A 22,391-nucleotide genomic window follows, 5' to 3' on the forward strand; every position below is an offset into this window, starting at 1 on the left:
TTAATCCAGGCTTTGCAGGCTTAACCCAAACATTTGGAGCAGGTCAAAGAAACAAGCCAACTAGACAGACTTCTCAATAATGGGGCAAGGACATGCTTCAGAGACCTAGATCACAGGGTTGAAGGGCACCCTCCTAGGACACACCTCCCACCCCACCTTTTCAGGCATCAGTTTCTGCCTCTGTTGATTCAGAGAAGAGCTCCCAGTGGTGTGACTCAGACAGGCCCTCTGAGAAACTAGACTGTGCCTTCTCACTGTCCAGGCTCCAGGAGGAGGTACTGGGCCCAAGGGCAGCTCATTTAGAGGGTGGATCCTATCTCAGAAGAGGAACTGATGTGAGATCTCAACTCAGCAAGAAGGAGGGTGACCATCTGAAGCAATGGGATGCTTTCTTTGTGGGAATTTGTATTTGAGATAAAGGGGATGAGAGTTTGCCACTCCATAAGATGCCACTTTGGCATAAACATTGCCTTGCTGATGGAAATTGAGAAACAGCAGACACAAGATAAGCTCTCTACTTGCACCCTTTCTGCCTAAAAGCAGAACATAAATTCCCTTTGTGAAGATATTCCCGTTGTCCTCTCCCATGTCAGGAAGAGACGATGCTTACCTGACACCAATCTGAATCTGCATGAGCAAACCTTATTAAAATAACACTTACTTCCCATAATTTCCCCATATATTTACCTTTCCGCAGTTTACCGCTCCTAGAAGCCCAAGCACTTTCGTTTATTCACTTCTCCACAAATTTACTGTCCTTTGTTAGCATGGTATATAAGCTCTCAGCCCTAACCACTTTTTTGGGTTTTCACTTCCTTTTGTGTGAGACCTTCCTGTGCACATGTAAAAATTAAAATATTAACATCACATATAATTTGTGTGCCTTTTCTCCTGTTAACCTGTCTTTTATCAGTTTAATCTGCAGAGTCCCAAGCACTGAACCTAAGAGGATACAGGAAAAAGCTTTTCCCGTACAGAGACCTGGAGAAGTCTCTGTTGATGCTTGTTGCCGTGGGCAGAAGTGTAAGACAAGGGAGAGAGTGGTGGTAGAAGTAATGAGTCAGGACAAGCCCTGGCAAAAAGGCTGCACTTGCTGGGTTTCCATAGCAGCAGCCTCAGCTCCAGAAGCGGCAAACTCCTGCCGACACAGAGACAGCTAGTTAGTGATTCACGGAGCTGCTATCAGAAAGCCGAGCCCAGCGCTGTCTGTGAATGACCTTCTTTTTAGGCCCCACTTAGCCTGCTGAGGCTGTTTCTGCTCTTTCCCCTCTGAAATGGTTTGGCGGTGTCCCCACCCAAATCTCATCTTGAATTGTAGCTCCTATAATTCAAGATTATGTGGGAGGGGCCCGGTGGGAGATAATTGAATCATGGGGGCAGTTTTCCCCTACACTGCTGTCATGGTAGTGAGTAAGTCCTACAAGATCTGGTTTTATAAGGGGAAACCCCTTTTGCTTGGCTCTGATATTCTCTTGCTGCTGCCATGTAAGAAGTGCCTGTCACCTTCCACCATAATTGTGAGGCCTCCCCAGCCACGTGGAACTGTGAGTCCATTAAACCTCTTTTTCTCTATAAATTACCCAGTCTTGGGTATGTCTTTATCAGCAGTGTGAAAATGGACTAATATATCTTCCTACCTCCTTAGCTAACTTGGAAAAACCTTATTAATACCTGCGTACATTGAGACCTCTCTGGCTCCAATACTCTATAATTAGACTGAGCATGGTAAAAACTCATTCATTCAGATTGCTTTATCCACATTTCTAGTTAGTTCATTTAGACTAAGCTGAAGTTTAATTTTGCTCAGCAAAATTTTATTATAGATAGCTCAAATTTTTAAAAAGAGGGGGCAGAGGAATTGTTTAAAATGTTTAAGGGAACAAGCTGTTAATTTTATATATTAATTTCAAACTATTTTATCTACTTATTAAAAACTTATAAATCAGAAAGCCTCAATTCAGTAACATGAATAAATATTGTTAACTTTTAGACTTTTATTCAACACATATTTACTGATCCTTTCTATGGGCCAGGCTTTGTGCTGAGTACCAGAACATAAACACATGGAATTGATCAAATAGGCATGATACTGTATATTAATTTAAATAAGAAAATAAAAGTGTAACATAGGATATAGGATATGTCTTACAGTGTTGGTTTTTGCTAGCTCCCAACACACGTCTGTTTGTACACACATATACAAATATACATATATACACATATGTGTGTGTAGATAGAAAAGAAAGGGCCTGCCCTGAAGCAGCTCAGAGGCTGGTGGGGGGAGGCGGAGGAGTGTGTGACCGATCTCGTTGCTGCAATGTGTGCTGAGCCAGAGGTGTGTGCAGGGCGTGTCACCTGGCGCTGAAGAGGAGATTCTCAGCCGCCCTAGGGGAGGGTCCAGAGAGACTTCCTGGGCATCACTGGGGCTGAGGCTTAAAGGATGGATCTGGGACAGAGAGGAGAGGGCACCCCAGGAAAAGCATTTTCAGGGAACTACAGAGAGTTCAATGGGACTGGAGCCCCCAGGGCAGGGACGGAGGGAAGCACAGCTGATTCTTGTGATTCAAGGTAGTTATGTTCTGTGAATGTGCCTCAAACCCAGAACTAATGAATACTGAGTATTCCCCTCAGTAACCTGGGGGAAGCACAGGTTAGGTTCTGTGAGTGTCTGGTCACAACATTTTCATCAGCTGAAACACCATTTGTGTTACATAGGTTTATTTATCAACATCCTAGTAGAACACACAGGTCTCATCAGCATTGAGAACCTGCCCTTCCACATAACCCTTTTCCTGTATAGCACTCAGAGGGTGTTTTTACAATTCTCCCACAGCCTCCTGATCTGCAGAACCCGCCTCGCCTGCCCTGCAGGTTTAACCTTTTTCACGTTGTATCACCTTCTGGAACATGGGAGCCAGTCAGCGCTAGCCGAGAAGGGCTTGACATTTTTCTGACTTTGGCTTTCAGCCTCACTACAGTTTTTTGTTTTAATCACACATTGTCTCACAAATCCACAAATTTAGCCGCTTTTCCATTTTTTCCATAGTTTTGTCACCTACTACAGATGCTACTTTAGCACTTTCTGGTGGGAAGAGGTGATTTGCCTCGATGTACCTGGCTGTTGCTTTCATTAACACTGAACTTATTGCCAAAAGCGCTGCAACTCACGCTGAAGGCAGCTCATCCAGCACAGGTATTGTCTCCACAGGCACATAGCAGCCTCCTGCACTCAGAGACAGTAGACAGCACTTCAGCACCGTGCCTGGGGGCATTTTAAACAGCAAAATCACTAATAAAAGTACAAAAATGCAAAAACATGGCACTATATAGAGTGCAGAATGGACATTTGTTTACGGTTTGAGCTGGAACAAGGCGGCAGAGCATCATCCTATACAGCCTCAGCTGAGATTTTGCACATCGAGTAATTCCAATGTTTCACTACTCTGTGCATGTCTGCAAATGACCACAAAAGTGCTGCGAGTGCTGATTTGGGGTGTTGTTTTGGAAACTCTCGGGTGGGCCTAGTTAACCAGCTCCCCCAGGGGGGACTTTTCCCTTTCCATCTGATGATGTTAAAGATGAGTATTCAGCAACATCAGCTACTCATTTTATTCTCACAGCACTCTTCTTCTAAGAGGGATAGCAAGACAGGCTGGTGGCATGGGCCAGACACAGTCAGGGGTTGGATAACCACCTGACCAGGAGGGTCCCCAACTAGAGACCATTCTCAGAGTTTGGAGGATTCATCCTCTTTTCTTATACCTGTATTCAGTCTGGGTCAGTCACCAGGTATTTCTTTCATAGAGTTTAAGCTATTCCTGTAAGTGTCAGATTTGTTGTAAGATTTATGAGAGTTGCATCTGTGCTGAGGTGATCTCATACCCTGGAAATCCAGGGCCAAGACTGGAAACGCCTGGGCCAGGCTGCATCACACTGCTATGTGACACAGTGTCAGCCCTGTGAAATGTCTGAGTTGGCCTATGGCTATCATTGACCATACAGTCACAATATGTCTCTTACAGTATCTTATATGGAGTTATAAAAAGTTTTTAGTGGACAGGTGATTTCAAAAATATGGAATCCATGAATAATGAGGGTTAACTATATTTGCAAATCATTTATCTGAAAAGGAATGTATCCAGAACATAGAAAGAACTCTTACAAGATCAATAAGAAGATAAATAACCTCATTTTTTAAATTTGGCAAAAGATTTGAACAGACACATCACCAAAGATAATATTTGAATGGCAAATAAGATACTCAAAATCAATAGGGAAATGCAAATGAAAACCACAACAAGATAGGACTACATACTCAATAAAGTGGCTAAAATTAATTCGACTGACAACATCAAGTATTTTCGAGGCCATGGAACCCCTGGAAGCCTCACACATGCTGGTGGGAATTTAAAATGGTAAATGGTGCAGCCACTCTGCAAAACAGATTGCAATTTCTTACAAAACTAAACATAAACCTATTATGTGACTCAGAAACACTCCTAGGAATTTACATGAGAGAAATAAACACATGTAACCACACAATGACTTGTATATCAACGTTCATAGCAGCTTTATTCAGACAGCCAAAACTTGGAAATGAGTGTTCTTCAACTGGCAAATGGATAAACAAATTGTATATATTCATACAATGGAATACTACTCAGCAGTAAAAGGAGAAAACTGCTGATACACGCAGCAATGCATGACGCATGATGAATCTCAGAAGCATTATGCTAAGTGATGGCAGCCAGACACAAAAGATTACATATGCCATGATCTCATTTTATGAAATTGTACAAAAATCAAAACTAAAATAACATAAAGTAGATCAGTGATTGCCAGAGGCCAGGGAGTGGAGGATGAGAATGAGGGCAAAGCAGCAGAAGGAAATTTTCCCAGGTAGTGGGAAATATTCTATGTGTTGATTACGGTGATGGCTACCCCACCATGCACATTTGCCAAATAACACAAATGGTACGGCTTAAAATGTAACACCTCAATTAAGATGTTTAAAAACCAAAAATATTACGATCAGCGAAAGAAAACAAATCAATACTAAAGCAAAACAAACAAAACAAAAAGACTTAAGCCTATAAAGCTTTATAGATTTATAAGAGAAAAACCAACAGTCACCCAATTGTGGAAGCTGGAAAGCAGATGGGCAAGTGGTAACTGACTTAGCAGACCCAAGAAAGCTATTCCCAAGTCAGCTCCAAGATAAGCTGGAAAACAGCTTGATTCTCATTGCCTGAAGGATCAGATACTGGCAGATCCAGGCATCTCTTGTAGGGGTAAAAATAGGGCCCAAAACAGGAAGATTGGCACAAAGTCTACTTGAGAAGCAGTTTGACAACCAGATGTAGGGTTGCCAGATAATATAGGATACCCAGTTAAATCTGAATTTCAGATAAGGAATGAATAATTTTTTGAGTATAAGTGTGTCCCAAACATTGCACGAGGCATACTTACATTAAAAAATTACTTGTTATCTGAAATTTAAATGTAAGTGGGTGCCTGCATTTTGATTTGCTAAGTCTGTCGACCCTGCTCAGATGGCCTCTCCTACTTTGGCAGAAGTGCGGAGATAATAAAACAGTGTTGCACAAGCACAGTTGAGTTTGAAGATACTGGATGGAAAACAAGAGGAATGATGGGAAGTTTCTCTAATTGACATCTAGACCTTCAACAACTTCCCAGAGAACTGAGAGCCAGGCCTATTATCTCCAGGTTGAAGTCTGGAAGATTCTTCCCTAGGAAAGATGACCAGCTCAAGGCAAAAGACCTACAAATATTGACTTTGGAAGTTCTCCAATAAAATGACGCTATTAGGCCACCCTGCAGTGAAGACCATAGTTGCTAAACTTCCCACGCACACAGAATTCTCAATCAGCTTCACAGGCTCCACTCTTACATAGGAAGATAGCCTGGAGCACCAGATGTGTGAGCAGCCAATATGAAAGGCACACACACACAGGAAACAAAGTGAGAAGAAGAAAGTCTCAGTATTAGAGTTACAAGATAATCATGAGAGAATTTCCCAGAAAGTAGAGCCAAAAGATAAAGAGATAGAAAATAGGAGATGAAGAATAAGAAAATGAACGGCCCAATACACAGGTCAACCTCCAATCGTAGAGTCCCAGAAGAGGTGCATGTAAGAAAAATCGATAGGAGGAAATTTTTAACTGAGTGCCCAACTAGAAATTCTCTTTCTATGTCTGAAGGAAAGAAAGCAGACTGGGAACAACTGACCATCTTGGCACAGTGATAAGTGCACATGTTACGAAAATTAGTCTGGGAATAGTGTGTAGGATGGATTTGGACAGGAAAGGCTTAGCACACTGACAATTAGTATTTGCTGAATGCGAAGACAACTGTTAAGCTTGTGGAAATAATTAGGAGGTACAATACAATCATAATGGATACCCAAGTGTGAAAAGATGAAGATCTGGACTGGGGGTAACCACAAAAATGGACAGGATTGGAAAAATCCTACAGGAAACTGAAAAACAAAATGATACTTCTTAGTGAACACAGAGAGTAAGAAGAATCAGAGGTCTTGTAGCCTGGCAGACAGCAGAGTCATGGAACTCCTGGAAATGGGGTTTGCAGCGGGGGCCGGGGAGGGCTGCCTTCTCAAAGCAATGATGATGAGTTCAATCTTGGATGTTCTGAGTTAATTGAAGGGAAAAAGAGGTCTGGCAGTGATTGAGGCACTCTTCAAATAGCGAACATGTAAAGTAGTCATGGAGGAGTGCTGATTATCTCAAAGAAAAGAACATTCTCTAGTTATTTTTAATGGATAAAAATTACCTTTGAGCAAATGTAATGTGTTAATATAGATTAGGGCCATATCAGACAGATAAAGGAGAGAACAATTAACTTCAAAAGCAAAGCTAGACTTAGTGCCTGTACACTCAGGTAGGAAACGCTAAACTGCAATTTGTTCTGAGCTGAGACTATCAATATATTCAGCTTTAGCTGGCTGGGAGGTTATGGCGGCATTAGGGACCAATTCAAAGACAGGAGTCATCCTGGAGAGCACACACCATACCTCAAGCTGTTTTGAGATACTGTTCAGGTTGGTGTGTGGCCACAGAGGGAAGGGAGTACAGCTCTGCAACACAGGGGGTCTATAAATAAATCCAGAAAGTGAGATTCATTTGTCTGCGTCATTTCAGATGATCCCTCAGCCCACCCCAGGGGTAGAGGAGTTCAGAATTTCAGATGTGGGTGGGCTTCTACATGTCAGTGTGACCCTGATGCCACTGGGGGTCTGTTCTTTTTGCGGGGGAATGTCTGTGTTCCCCCGCAATTCTAATGTTGAAATCCTAACCCCTAACATGATTATATATAGAGGATAATCCCCTTTTTTCTTCCTTTTTTTTTTTTTGGAGACTGAGTCTTTCTCTGTCACCAAAGTTGGAGTGCAGTGGCGCAATCTTGGCTCACTGCAACCTCCGACTCCTGGGTTCAAGCAATTCTCCTGCTTCAGCCTCTAGAGTAGCTGGGACTACAGGCGCATGCCACCATGCCTGGTTAATTTTTGTATGTATTAGTAGAGATGGGTTTCACCATGTTGCCCAGGGTGGTCTTGAACTCCTGACCCCAGGCAATCTGCCTGCCTCAGCCTCCCAAAGTGCTAAGATTACAGGTGTGATCCACCACACCTGGCCAATCCCTTTCTTTTGAGAGGTGATTAGATTATGAGGACAGAGCCTTCATCAATGGGATTAGTGCTCTTACAAAATAGACCAGGGAAGCTCATTTGCCCTTCCACCATGTGAAGACACAGCTAGAAGGTGTGTCCATTATTGTTATAAGTAGATAGATAGGCATGAGCGGGAAAGGAGAGGGCTCTCCCCCGCCACCCACTAGGAATGCTGCGTGATGGTTCGACAATCATTGTGTTGCCTCTTTAAAAACAATAATTGGGCAGCACCAGGGAGAGGTCATTTCCTGATGATTTACACCTGTTAACAAAAAAAATGTTAACTGAATGTAGACCCCAGGGAGAAGCAACTTCCTGGGCATGCACATTAAGACATAAAAATGGCAAAGTACGATGTTCCAGGTACGTGCCATCAGAAAAAGGAAGAAAGCCTCAGATGGGCACGCGTCTAACTCCCTAAATGTGCTCCCTAATACAGCTTCTAGGAAGAGCAGAAGAGTTGTGGTAATGTGTATAACACATTATTGACAATACATATGTTGATTCCAAGGAAATGCTGGGTAAGCATGACTCAGAGTCATTGCTGTGCATCTAAACTGTACATACTCAGTTCCTAAGGGTAAGGAGGGCACTGCACATGCAGAAAGCCCAGCCTAAGGGAAGAATCATGGGAAAGAGGCCAGTCTATAAACTCCTAGGATCAAGGTTCAAGGCTCTTCTTTTTTCTCTCTTTGACCTTCAGGCGCCCACTTGGATCTCTTCCAAGGGTTCTTTCCTTTCTTTCCCGTTCTAAAGCTTTTTTAATAAACCTCCATTCCTGCTCTGAAACTTGCCTCAGTCTCTTTTTCTGCTTTATGCCCCTCAGTTGAATTCATTCTTCTGAGGAGGCCAGGGCTGAAGTTGCTGCAGATGCCTACGGATTTGCCACTAGTAACTCGGGGTAACTTGGGTCTCTTCTACCAGTAACACTATGAACCAGAAAATGGCCCTCATCAGACACCAAATCTGCCAGAGCCTCATCTTGGACTTTCCAGGCTCTGGAACCGTGAGAAGTAAATTTCTGTTGTTTATAAATTACCCAGTCTACCCTGTTTTGTTATAGCAGCCAGAAAAGACTAAGACAGTGTTAATTCTATTTTCTTTTGGTTGCATAATTTTACAAGAACAGACTGAGAGAAGATTAATTTAGAAAACATCTCAATATCTATGTCGAGCCTTGATAGGTACTATATTCACATATATTTCGGCTCATTGCAACCTCCGCCTCATGGGTTCAAACAATTCTCCTGCCTCAGCCTCCCGAGTAGCTGGGACTACAGGTCCCTGCCACCACGCCCAGCTAATTTTTTGTATTTTTAGTAGAGACAGAGTTTCACCATGTTAGCCAGGATTGTCTCGATCTCCTGACCTCGTGATCTGCCTGCCTTGGCCTCCCAAAGTGCTGGGATTACAGGTGTGAGCCACCACACCCGGCTGAGAAATTTTAATGGTATATGTGTTGCCTCATAATCCGTCAGGAAGAGAACTTAAGTCCAATCTTCTTAACCTACATCATGAGCTAAATAGAACATTGTCGGCTGGATGCAGTGGCTCATTCTGGTAATCCCAGCCTTTTAGGAGGCCGAGGTGGGTGGATCACCTGAGGTCAGGAGTTGAGACCAGCCTGGCCAACATGGTAAAACCTTGTCTCTACTAAATATACAAAAATTAGCCGGGCGTGGTGGCATGCGCCTGTAATCCCAGCTTCTCAGGAGGCTGAGGCAGGAGAATCGCTTGAACATGGAAGGCAGAGGTTGCAGTGAGCCGAGATCACACGATTCCACTTCTGGCTGAGTGACACAGTGAGACTCCATCTCAAAAATAACAAATAAAAATAATAATAATAAAGAGAACATTGCCAAAAGGTCTAAACTATTCTAGAAGGGCATCATTTGTTAGGTCCTTTTTCACAGTTTGGAGTAAATTTTCATGATTTGGAGTAAATTAAAAATTGATCCCTCATGATAGGCTCTATAGCAGATTCTACTACAAAGGGTATGGTTACATGACAGACTTTAAATTCTCTTGTGAAAGTGATGCTAAATAATAGAATTGCTCTAGATTACTTACTGACTAAACAAAGAAGTATCTATACAGCTGCTGGCATTTCTTGTTGTCTAAGAAGAAATACATCACATCAGGTATTATAGAGATTCAGTTGTAGAGGATTAACGAAGAGAATGCTTAAAGCGAGTAGACTATCTAGCTCATTCTTTGATCTGTTTGATTTTAGGTGGTTTGGCTTATGGTGACCTTAGCTAAGGAGCGTACGCCAAACTCTTGGTATTATCCTCCGGATAGTCAAAATGGTAGTCTCCCTGGTGTGCTGTATTCCCTCAAAAGTTTTAAATGTTTGCATGCCGCCATCTCTAGAATGTCAAGCGGTCTCTCTTCAACTGGAGTATCAAGAGCTGAAAGAAATGTGTGACCCTGAGGGCACCCTAACCTATGAATGAAGTGCTGAGACCAGAAACCCAAAATAATAGTAACCTAGAGAGGTGCTGAGGCCCTAAGTTTTGGTCACACTCTCACCTAAGTGAGAACCTGACCAAACAAAGGGAATTTTTAAACAAAGTTAAGGGAGGCCATTGTTTTGGACTAAGCTCACGCACTAGGCCCCAGCAGACCTGACCAAACCAAAATGGAGTCAATTGTGCTAAATGCCACATAATCACACTAAGACTTTAAGGAAACACATAAATCCTAGAATAGACCAAGTTTTGTTTTTTTTCTCCTGTGAATAGGATATTGCAGCACAGAGATACCCTCTAACCCTTACCAAAAAAAAAAAAGTGACCTGAAGTCCTCTTTCCCATTTTACAAAATCTACTGTTAAACTATTTCCCAGTGAGTTTCAACAGCAAATAAGTACATTTAGGATGGTAATAGTGCCATCAGTGACTAAAGTTTTGGTCATCTTCTCAATTTTGACCAAATTTTGAGAGGATGACCAAAAAGGGGGAATTGTTAAAACAAGTCTAGCCTAAAGCTGCCTTCTTACGTATTTTAAGTTAAGCCTAAAGGTTTCTCTGTACATCATGAACTATAACCTAAATGGAGGTGTAAACAAACTGTAACCTTCTCTTGTGCCAATCACCGAGTTTTGGCCAAAGATGGCCAACTGTTCAAACCACGTTCGAATAAGACAAACGCCAAGCTATAACCAATCTGCCTGTTTCTGTACCTCATTTCCATTTTCTGTACACCACTTTCCTTTTCCTGTCCATAAATCTTCTTCCACCACATGGCTGCACTGGAGTCTCAGAGCCTACTCTTTCTCAGGAGGCTCCCCAATTTGTAAATCATTCTTCGCTCAGTTAAACTCTGTTAAATTTAATTCGCCTGAAGCTCTTCTTTGAACATTATTACACTTGTCTTTAAGTCTTTTCTTGATTGCTTTTATGAAAGAAAAATAAAAACTTGGGGCCCCAATTCACTCTGCCAAAAAAAAAAAATTAATTGAAAGCTGAGTCATGGAAGAAGCTACCTTTCCTTTTGTTCCTAAGCAGATAGCTACAGATAAAAGATTAAATATCTCCACAGGTAGCTACTCTGTGTTCACCTTATCTTTAGTGTAAAGTACCAATTTACTGAGTGTGAGAAAAATACATAACTGACTGTTCCCCTACCTGCTCCTTTTCTCTTGCAACAGGTGGATTCAGTAATGTGACCATACCCTCCCTCATTCCCTTTCAGCCTACTTTTCCCCTTTAAATACGGAAGTCCTCAAAATCATCCTTGGAGAAAACAGACCTCTTTCCCAGGTATATCCTTCACCTTTGCAAAATAAACTAAATGGATTGAGACCTGTTTCAGATACTTTTTCGTTTACACTATATGAACTCTGTTTCCTTAGGTGTTCATTCTTTTTATTGCATTTCTTTCTTCTTACATGTTGTGTTTCCTCAAATATATGGTGATTCTCTGTTCTGTGTTTTATTTTTTTAAGACTATGTTTTAGAGCAGTTTTAGCTTCACAGCAAAATTGAGAGGAAGGTAGAGAGATTTCCCATATACCCCCTTCCCTGACACATGCACAGCCTCCCCCATGATCATCAACCCCCACGAGTGGTACATTTGTTACACTCGTGAACCTACATTGGCACATCATCATCATCACCCACAGTCCATCGTTTACCTTAGGGTTCACTGTTGAACATTCTATGCATTTGGACAAATACATAACGACATGTATCCACATTATGATATCATACAGAGTATTTTCACTGCCTCAAACTCCTCCTCTGTGCTCCACCTATTCATCTCTCCCTCCTCACTAATCCCATATTTTTGGAATAATATGCCTGGATGCAGTTTGTTCGTAGATGCAGCTTGCTGACAATGATCCTGGGGGAGAAAACACTATTATTAGAAAAGTGTTTCTTAGTGGTGGCAAAACCTACTGGGTCACCAGCAACCTTAATTCTTGCCTCCTCAGAAGAAAGAATTTGGCTGAGGGGCATAAGGCAAAGTGAGAGATCAAGGCAAATTTTAGAGCAGGACTGAAAGTTTATTTAAAAGCTTTAGAGCAGGCTGGGTGTGGTGGCTCACATCTGTAATCCCAGCACTTTGGGATGCTGAGACAGGTGGCTCACCTGAGGTCAGGAGTTCGAGACCATCTTGGCCAACATGGTGAAACCCCATCTCTACTAAAAATACAAAAATTAGCCAGGTGTGGTGGTGTGTGCCTGTAGTCCCAGGTACTTGGGAGGCTGAGACACAAGAATCGCTTGAACCTGGGTGGCAGAGGTTGCAGTGAGCCGAGATCATGCCACTGCACTCCAGCCTGGATGACGGAGCAAGACTCCGTCTCAAAAAAATAAATAAAAGCTTTAGAGCAGGAATGAAAGGAATTAAAGTACACTTGGAAAAGGGCCTAGTGGGTGACTTGAGGGATCAAGTGTGTAGTCTGACCTTTGACTTAGGGTCTTATACGTTGGCATGCTTCCGGGATTGCATTACTTCTCCCTGATCCTTTCCTTGGGGTGGGCTGTCCACATGTACAGTGGCCTGCTAGCCCTTGTTGGGGGGCCACATGCACAGTGTGTTTACTGAAGTTGTATGCATGCTCTTGAGGTGTCCTTCCCTTACCAGTTGAGCGTTCCTAGAGGAAGGTCATGCACCAGTTAAACATCACCATTTTGCCTTTTAGTGTGCATGTGTGAGCCCACTCGCCCGGCTCCTGAGATCTGATCAGGAAGCTGCTCGTCACCAGTTTCAGGTGTTTTCTATCTGTTGGGAGGCTGCCATTCCCTGGTGCTGGCTGCAACCAATTATTATTTTAAAGAAACAGTGTAACACCCCCCGACCATCACCTGATGGTCACCTGACATTCCTGGTGGTGGTGGTGGTGGGGCTTCTCCTGCCCTGCTCATGTCTGACTAGCTACCTACTGTAACATTTTGATGGATTATATTCAGAGGTTCATTAGCTACTGAGGCATTTCCTTGCCTCTCCATCTCTAGAACTCTAGAACTCACAATGTCTGCTTTATGTTGAGAGCAAGGCCATCATTGTCAGTAGCTCAACCAAAACAGAAACTGGCTAATCTGCTCTTAAGTGCAGTTCCCTAATGAATCGATCACCGCAATGATTGCCCCTGGGACCTCTTCTCACACCTTTTATTCCCTGAGGACATGCCCCCCACTTTCACAGAAGGTCTCTCCCCTACTTATTTTGGATAAAGTTCCCTCTAGACTCATTACTCTATACATGCGAGCCTGTTTGCTTTCCCTCTTTCAGGAATTTCTTAGTTTCTAGCAAGCTGATGGCACTCTTTCTCACTTTCCAGTGCACTGATAGGTTATTAAAGTATAACTTTTTTTCTTCAGCCATTCCAAGAAATTTTGGTTGATAAGGAAGGTAGATATCATCATTTGTAAATTCCCTTACTTATATAGAAAACAATTTAGAATGTTGTAGATCCTTGGGATCACCACTAAGAATATCAATTATAGAGATGGGTGCACTCTGCAGTAAATCAGGTGGTGCCATTATGAAGTTCTGTTAAAAATAACAAGTTCCAGAAAACCAAACACTGTGTGTTCTCACTTATAAGTGGGAGCTGAATGATGAGAACACATAGACACTTCGTGGGGAACAACACACACCAGGGCCTGTCAGAGGGTTGGAGGCAGGAGGAGGGAGAGCACTAAGAAGAATAGCTGATGAATGCTGGGCTTAATACCTAGGTAATGGGATGATTTGTGCAGCAAAACACCATGGCACATGTTTGCCTATATAACAAACCTGCACATCCTGCACATATACTCCTGGACTTAAAATAAAAGTTTGAAAAAAAGTTTCATAGGAGCTGTACTGGCATTTGTTTTTAATAGACAAGGTTTCTTTGCATCATTTGACTTTAACATTTTCCAGGATAAATCTATCTATTCCCTGTCAACGTGCTACAGAATATAGTCACCAACTTACGATGGTTTGACTTATGATTTTTTTCACTTTATGATGGGTTTATCGGGGTATTGCAGGGTTTTTTGTTTTTTCTCACTTTTTAAAAAGTTTTTCTTAATGCAGTTTTGACTTACCATATTTCAACTTATGGTGGATTTACTGGGACAAATGCCATAGTAAGCTGTTGAAGCATATGGGCTGACAACAAAGAATTTGTCCAAATGCTTAAGCAGATTTCAGTTATCTTTTGAGAGAAAACAAAACTCATTCTAACTGCATTAGCCACACACATATTAAAGTATTTTGTGTCATCAAGAATATAATCCAATGTCTCAAAATATGTGCAATATAACAAATTTACCTCTTCCCATATGGTACCTAAAGCATTTTGTCTTCTAATTAGCATAAATTAATACCTGTTGACCTAGGGTAGCCATATAATTTATCATCCAAATGAGAACATTTTGAGAATAAAAGTAGGTGCTATTGATAATCACTCTTAGAATACAGCCATAAACTAGGACTGTGTCAGACAAACCAGGATGTATGGTCACCCTAAACATGACCCAGCACCTTTGAAACATGTGATAAGAACAGTCTAATGTGTATGTTACATGCTCCTTTCTCCCTGTGCTCTTTCCACCAGCGTAATTAGATAGATTAATGAAGAGCAAACATTTTGCATGGGGCCAAGTCAGAAAACATGAAAATTTCCTTCCACTTAGTAGTCCTATCGAATCTCATGTGGGGTAGGGGGATACTTTTACAATTGGAATTACCTACTTAAATAAAAGAATGTCAAATGTGAAAGTTGGCACTATCTTTTTAGCTAGATTTGAGGACTGTATCCTGGAGGCAGCTTTCTTGTTTTCCACTGCTTTCTATTCATACAAGAGTTTAGAGTTCTTGTGCATCATCTCATTGTTTCCTTGAAATAAATTAATCAAGCTAAGTGCTATGACATTTCCAATCTACTGAACAGGAAAAACAATAGGCAGAGAAGTCAGACTTTTTATAATTTGATGGAAAAACATACTTGATTGCTGTGCATGTTTTTACTTATCTAATTTTTTAGTAAAATAAATTTTTATGTCAATTGGTTCTTTGTATTTTGTGAATTGCCTATTAATGTCCTTTCCCATGTGTGTGTTAATTTTCCTATACTTTTCTCTGATGTTTAATTTTTTTATCCGAGTAAGAAATATATCTAATTTCAAAAGCCCAATAGTACTCTAATGACTGTAAGAAAAATACCAATCCCTGTTTTACTCTTCCTTTCCCAACTCCATTTTCACTTCCTAGAGGCAACCCTTTCAGCATTTTCAGCTGTTTCTTTTTTTCTTTTCTTTTCTTTTTTTTTGAGACAGAGTTCGCTCTGTCGCCCAGGCTGGAGTGTAGTGGTGCGATCTCGGCTCACTGCAACCTCTGCCTTCTGGGTTCAAGTGATTCTCCTGCCTCAGTCTCCCGAGTAGCTGGGATTACAGGCTCCTGCCATCACGCGTAATTTTTTGTATTTTTAGTAGAGATGGGGTTTCACCATGTTGGCCAGGCTGGTCTCAAACTCCTGACCTCAGGTGATCCACCTGCCTCGGCCTCCCAAAGTGCTGGGATTACAGGCATAAGCCACCGTGCCTGGCCATTTTTAGCTGTTTCTTCTGCTATTTACCTCCATATTTCTAACTAATATTCTTTAATTTCTATTTCTTGCTTATTTTAAATATTATATGCTGACTTCTGATGAAGCGTAAGAATTTAGTACTCATAAAACATCACACACCTTACCTACATACAAGAACTCTTCTAGTACAGTTGTATCCCAATTCTTGATTAAATTGATATCTAATACTTATATTATTATGACTATATAAATACTGAGGACTATGCTCTGACTTTTTTTATCTTGCCCAAATTCCTATCTAAGGGGTCTGGGGAGTCATGCCCTACAAACCATAAATTCTCATCAGTGGGGTTTATTTAACTCTATATATACCATGACTTACTTTCCAACCTGACTCTGGCATAACATTAGGAGACAAGAAAGAAAATAAAAATATTTTACCCCAAAACATGTTTCTTTGCCATATCTCAAAATGGCCCTACAAAGCTGTCCTTCCTGAGGGAAAATCTGCATCTGTAAAGAATCTCCGTGGGCATGGTGGCTCACGCCTATGATCCCAGCCCTGTGGGAGGTGGAGGCGGGCGGATCACCTGAGGTCAGGAGTTTGAGACGAGCCTGGCCAACATGGTGAAACCCCGTCTCTACTAAAAATACAAAAATTAGCCGGGCATAGTGGTGCATGTCTGTAATCCCAGCTACTCAGGAGGCTGAGGCAAGAGGATCACTTGAACCCAGAAGGTGGAGGTTGCAGTGAGCCAAGATCAAGGTGTTGCACTCCAGCCTGGGTGACAACAGCGAAACTGTGTCTAAAAAAAAAAAAAAGAAAAAGAAAAAGAAAAGAAAAAAAATAGCACCTTTTAAAGATCTGGATAGGAAACATTTGCCATCTATTGTCTCCAAGGGCAGCCACTATAAGACTTCAAAAGAACCTTAGTCTCCAAAGTCTTATCTTAACCTGAACATTTCCTTTCTATGGATCCCAGGTCTTTAACAAACTCAGCCAATTGTCAACCAGAAAATGTTTAAATTTAACTATAGCCTGGACACCCCCACTCCAGCTTTGAGTTGTCCCGCCTTTCTGGACCAAACCAATGTATTTATTGAATGTACTGATTGATGTCTCATGCCTCCCTAAAATGTATAAAACCAAGCTGCTCTCCAACTACCTTGGGCACATGTTCTCAGGGTCTCCTGAGGGCTGTGTCACAGGCCATGGTCACTCATATTTGGCTCAGAATAAATCTCTTCAAATATTGTACAGTTTGACTCTTTTTGTTGACAGTACCGTTCACTGATGAGCTACGTACTATAGTATGGTTCTATTTTCCTTTCTTGTACAACATTTGTTTTTTCCAGGAGTTAAAAATTATCTCATTTTTTCATTTGCTTCATTTTCTAGGTACTCTTACTAATGTTTCCCAAACTCTCTGATAGAGCTGAAGAACTCCTCTTAATGTGGTAGAACTCATCAGGTCCACTGATCCCACATATGTTTGTTTCCCTGGGCCACATCTCCTCAACAGCTTTTTTTTTTTTTTTTTTTTTTTTTTTTTTTTTTTTTTTTTTTTTTTTTTTTGAGACGGAGTCTTGCTCTGTCCCAGGCCAGAGCGCAGTAGCGCAATCTTGGCTCACTGCAACCTCTGCCTCCCAGGTTCAGGCGATTCACCTGCCTCAGCCTTCCAAGTAGCTGGGATTACAGGTGCGTGCCACCACGCCTGGCTAATTTTTTTCTATTTTTAGTAGAAACAGGGTTTCACCATGTTGGCCAGGCTGGTCTCGAACTCCTGACCTCGTGATCCGCCAGCCTCAGTCTCCCAAAATGCTGGGATTACAAGCGTGAGCCACTGTGCCCGGCCTTCCCCAACAGCTTTCTATCCTACTGCCCAGCCTTGCCTGGTCCTCAGACCCATTGTACAGCTTCCATACTGGAAATTCACTCAACCATCATCCTGTGAATTCTCTTCTCTCCTGTATTGGCTTCCTTGTTTTCCAAATCCCTTAGGTTCCTTGGGTTCTTAGGCTCATTTCCTAATTTTAATGTTGCATATCCTTCAATTGCTGGAAGTAGACATAAGATCCTGAAACTTTTCATGTCTGTAAATGTCTTTGTTTTACCCTCACCATTGATTAAGCTGGATACAGAATTCTGTCTCAGAAATCAATTTCCCTCAGAATTATAAAGGCTTGGCTTCATTTTCATCTAGCTTAAGTTACTGTTGATACATTCAATGCCATGCTGACTTCTCATTCTCTGTATGCAATCTCTTATTCTCTCTGGAAGCTTTTAGAATCTTGTATCAGTCAGTGTACTATAAAATAAAAAGAAGTCATTTTATGTATTCTGTCATCTTGTTTCTTTTAAGAGACAGGATCTCACTACTTTGCCCAAGCTGGTCTTGAACTCCTGGACTCACACGATCCTCCTGCCTCAGCCTCCTAAGTAGCTGGGACTACAGGTGTTCACCACCATGCTCTGCCTATACATTCTGTGGATAAGGAAACAAATATAAAATTAGGATCTTTCATGACTATTGGAAGAACTGAAGGAGTAAAGGTCACTGGCTCTGTCACCAAAAATCAGAGAAATCTATGCTAAACATCTCAGTCTGAATCATTGAGGAGAGGTGGTTCTCAAAACCTTACCGAAATTCTCAGGAATCTCTGAGAAGCTTCCACCAATGATCCTCTCAAGAGTTTGCCAGGAAGCCACTGTGAAGCTCTTGCCTACCTGCACATTTAGCTGCAACTGATTCACTTCCATCTTCCAAATCTCATATGAGTTTCTCTCACGAGCATACTCTAACCAAAAACCACATAGAAAAGGAAACCATTCTGGAAAATGTAGCTCTCAGCCTTAAAAATGAGTGAGAATTGTGCTAACACCAGATAATCCAGCACAGTCTACTCCTTCATCAGCTCAGCATCCATACACCTTATTTTTAATCTTTAACTTCCAAATAAAGATATTAGCAACATTATGCTTTTACATTATATGATTCAATTATTCTTCACACAACCAAACCTAAAAGAAGAAACCCAGAGTTCCACTTTATCCATCTGTGAATAAATGTTTATCTTCTGATTCACAATCTTATCTTGCTATCCTATAACCTAAAACTGGACCATAGGAGTAACCACGATTCATACACTGATACTATTAGAGGATACTGGAATAGGACAGAAAAAAAAGAAAAATATCAGTTTATATATACAAATGTCCGTATCTAAGCAATATAGAAAATATCTCTAATGACTAGAGTACTTGATTCTGGAACTGATCACATGGCTGTAATCGGTATTTATAATTCCCTTCTCCCATCACTCATTTCCTATCACATTGGTCCCCAGCAAGCACCTCAGCCAGTCTTTTTTTTTTTTTTTAGACAGAGCCTTGCTCTGTCACCCAGGCTGGAGTGCAGTGGCGTGATCTCAGCTCACTGCAACCTCCGCCTCCTGGGTTCAAGTGATTCTCCTTCCTCAGCCTCCGGAGTAGCTGGGATTACAGGTGCCCACCACCATGCCTGGGTAATTTTTTTTTTTTTTAGTAGAGACGGGGTTTCACCATGTTGGCCAGGCTGCTCTGAAACTCCTGATCTCAAGTGATCCGCCCACCTTGGCCTCCCAAAGTGCTAGGATTACAGGTGTGAGCCACAGTGCCTGGCCCAGTCAGTTTTTTAATTTGTTTTTTGGTCTAGTATGATGACCTAAATCTTTACTCTTGAAGTTTCTGTGTGACATTGTTCCGCTTGTTCTGGTTGCTATAGTTTTCTCTAACTTTTACTACAGAGCATGGGAGTGCCAGGAGATTACCAGGAGGATCTCCTGGAGCCCAGGTACTCCTTGCCTCCATTGTGCAGTAGCCAACCAATTTACCCTTGATAATCAAGATCAGTTGTCCCATCTAGCACAGAAACCATTTTATTTGTCTGACAAAGTGACCAGATAACAGTCTCAGATTCCTGTTAAATGGACCCACTGTTGTGTTCCTTGGTGGAAGTATTCCTGCCCTGGAAACCCAGACCTCTAAACTAGCAGAGTTTAATGTTGTGGGGATAAAAAAGCCAAAACTTTGGTAGATCATTAGATGTACAGTGAAAGACAGTACTCCCATTTGCATTCCTTGATTTTTAAAACTTTGTATCTTTGCTACGGGGGAAACTACATTATAAATTGGTCACTGATTCAGAGTATGTTCTGCATCTCATCGGGTACCAAATCAGCTCCACAAAATGATTTTATCAACTGGCACCATAAATGAACCTTCAAAAGCCCATTCTGCCACTCTATCAAGCCAAGCTTCGGGATGATGGCAAACATGGTAAGACCAGTGAATTCCAAATAAAGGCATTCACACATCATGCTTTCGTGAGCACACTGCTGCACTTCATTTGCTGTGAAATCAGTTCCTTGTCAGAAGCAAAGCTAGGAAGAGTGCCACTATCATACATTAGGTATTCTGTAAGTCCAGAGATGACCATTTTGGAGGAACCACTGTGGACAGGGAAGGCAATCCATCCATCTCCAGTGAGAACAAAGCGGTGCTCCTGGCAGGATGGAAATGGTCCACGTTACTTAAACTGTTGATTCCCCCAAATAACAGTGCCACATCATGGGCTCAATGTTTGTCTCTGCTGTTGGCAGGCTGGGCACCCTGCAGGAGCCATACGCAAATCAGACTTTCACCGAGCCCAAGCTCAGCTCCATCCCTGCCACCTCGGGAACAGAATTCTGGGAAGTGTAGTTTCCAACCTCAGAAGAATGGTGGTGTCATCAGGTTGACAAGAGGCAATCCAGCACAGATGTTCTCCTTGCCTCTCAGTGTCTGAAAGGTCATTCCGGTGTGCTGGGCCTTTCTGCATCACTGCAATGGGCACTCAGGAAGCCCTTTCTGTACAAAAGCACATGTTCTCAAGTTCGCGTAGATTTTTATTATTTTAGTTTCTTCTCCTTTGTTTACTCTGTTCTCTCTGGAATTCCTAATATCATGCACCTCTGAGTTGATTCTCTAATTTTCTTATCTTTTCCCTTCCCTTCTCTCCTTCTGTCCTCCACACTGCCTTTTTTGTTCTTTCTGGGATATGTTATTGACTTTATCTTCCAAAGTATCTGTTTATTTATTTGAAGATTTTTAAAGCTTTTTATTTTGAAATAATTATAGATTCACAGGAAATATTATTTCAAAATGCAAAAAAATGTACTGGGATGTCTCATGCACCCCTCCCCCAGACTCCCTTGCTGTTAACATCCTGAATGACTGTAGTACAATATCAAAACTGAAAAATTGAAATTGGTGGCGGCGGCAGCAGCACGGTGGCAGGGGCGGCTAAGGCAGCTGCAGCAGCCGTAGAAGTGGTCACCTCAGCCGGGCAGTTTGAGGAGCTGCTGCGCCTCAAAGCCAAGTCCCTCCTTGTGGTCCACAATGTGCACAGATGAACGAAGTCATGGCAGAATTAGCTAAAGAACGCCCTCAAGTTTCATTTGTGAAGGTGTTCCTGAAGTATCTGAAAAATATGAAATTAGCTCTGTTCCCACTTTTCTGTTTTTCAATAATTCTCAGAAAATTGACCAACTAGATGGTGCACACATCCCAGAGTTGACCAAAAAAGTTCAGTGACATGCATCTACTGGCTCCTTCCCACCCAGCACTAATGAACATCTTAAAGAAGATCGCAACCTTCGCTGAAAGAAATTGACTCATGCTGCCCCCTGCATGCCGTTTATGAAAGGAACTCCTCAAGAACCACTCTGTGGTTTCAGCAAGCAGTTGGTGGAAATTCGTCACAAACATAATATTTAGTTTAGCAGTTTTGATGCCTTCTCAGATGAAGACGTTCGACAGGGGCTCGAAGCCTATTCCAATTGGCCTACCTATCCTCAGCTCTACGTTTCTGGAGAGCTCATAGGAGGACTTGATATAATTAAGGAGCTACAAGCATCTGAAGAACTAGATACAATTTGTCCCAAAGCTCCCAAATTAGAGGAAAGGCTCAAAGTGCTGACAAATGAAGCTTCTGTGATGCTCTTTAAGAAAAGAAACAAACAGGAAGCAAAATGTGGATTCAGCAAACAAATTCTGGAAATACTAAATAGTACTGGTGGTGAATATGAAATATTCGATATAGTGGAGGATGAAGGAGTTCGGCAAGGATTAAAAGCTTACTCAAACTGGCCAACATACCCTCAGCTGTATGTGAAAGGGGAGCTGGTGGGAGGATTGGATATTGTGAAGGAGCTGAAAGAAAATGGTGAATTGCTGCCTATACTGAGGGGAGAAAATTAATAAATCTTAAACTTGGTGCCCAACTATTGCAAGAAATACTTAATTACATTGGGAGCAGTTCATGATTTAGTCCTCAGAAATGGGCTAGGAATAGAAGAATCCGGCTTACTCAGTTACATGTTTTTTGTATTTCACAATGTTGTGCTAAATAAAAGTATGTTACATGTTTTCCCACTAAAAATAGAATGCAATAAACATCTTCAAATTATTAACAATAATTGTATAAAAAAGTGTATCTTTACAACAATATTAAACATACAGCTACTAGAAAAAAATTGAAATTGGTACAATCTACAGAGCTCATTCAGATTTCACAAGTTACACATGCCCGTGTGTGTTTGTGTGTGTGTTTGGCATAACTTTTTGCAATTTTA

At 41.7% G+C, this 22,391-nt stretch overlaps 1 pseudogene; it reads left to right on the top strand.

Moving 5' to 3' along the window:
* The first annotated feature begins 3,108 nt into the window (after window positions 1-3,108).
* On the top strand, window positions 3,109-22,100 carry LOC100458048 (glutaredoxin-3-like; annotated as a pseudogene).
* The last annotated feature ends 291 nt before the right edge of the window (window positions 22,101-22,391 follow it).

This window comes from Pongo abelii, chromosome 5, assembly GCF_028885655.2.
Source record: "Pongo abelii isolate AG06213 chromosome 5, NHGRI_mPonAbe1-v2.0_pri, whole genome shotgun sequence".
Taxonomy (NCBI): Eukaryota; Metazoa; Chordata; class Mammalia; order Primates; family Hominidae; genus Pongo; species Pongo abelii.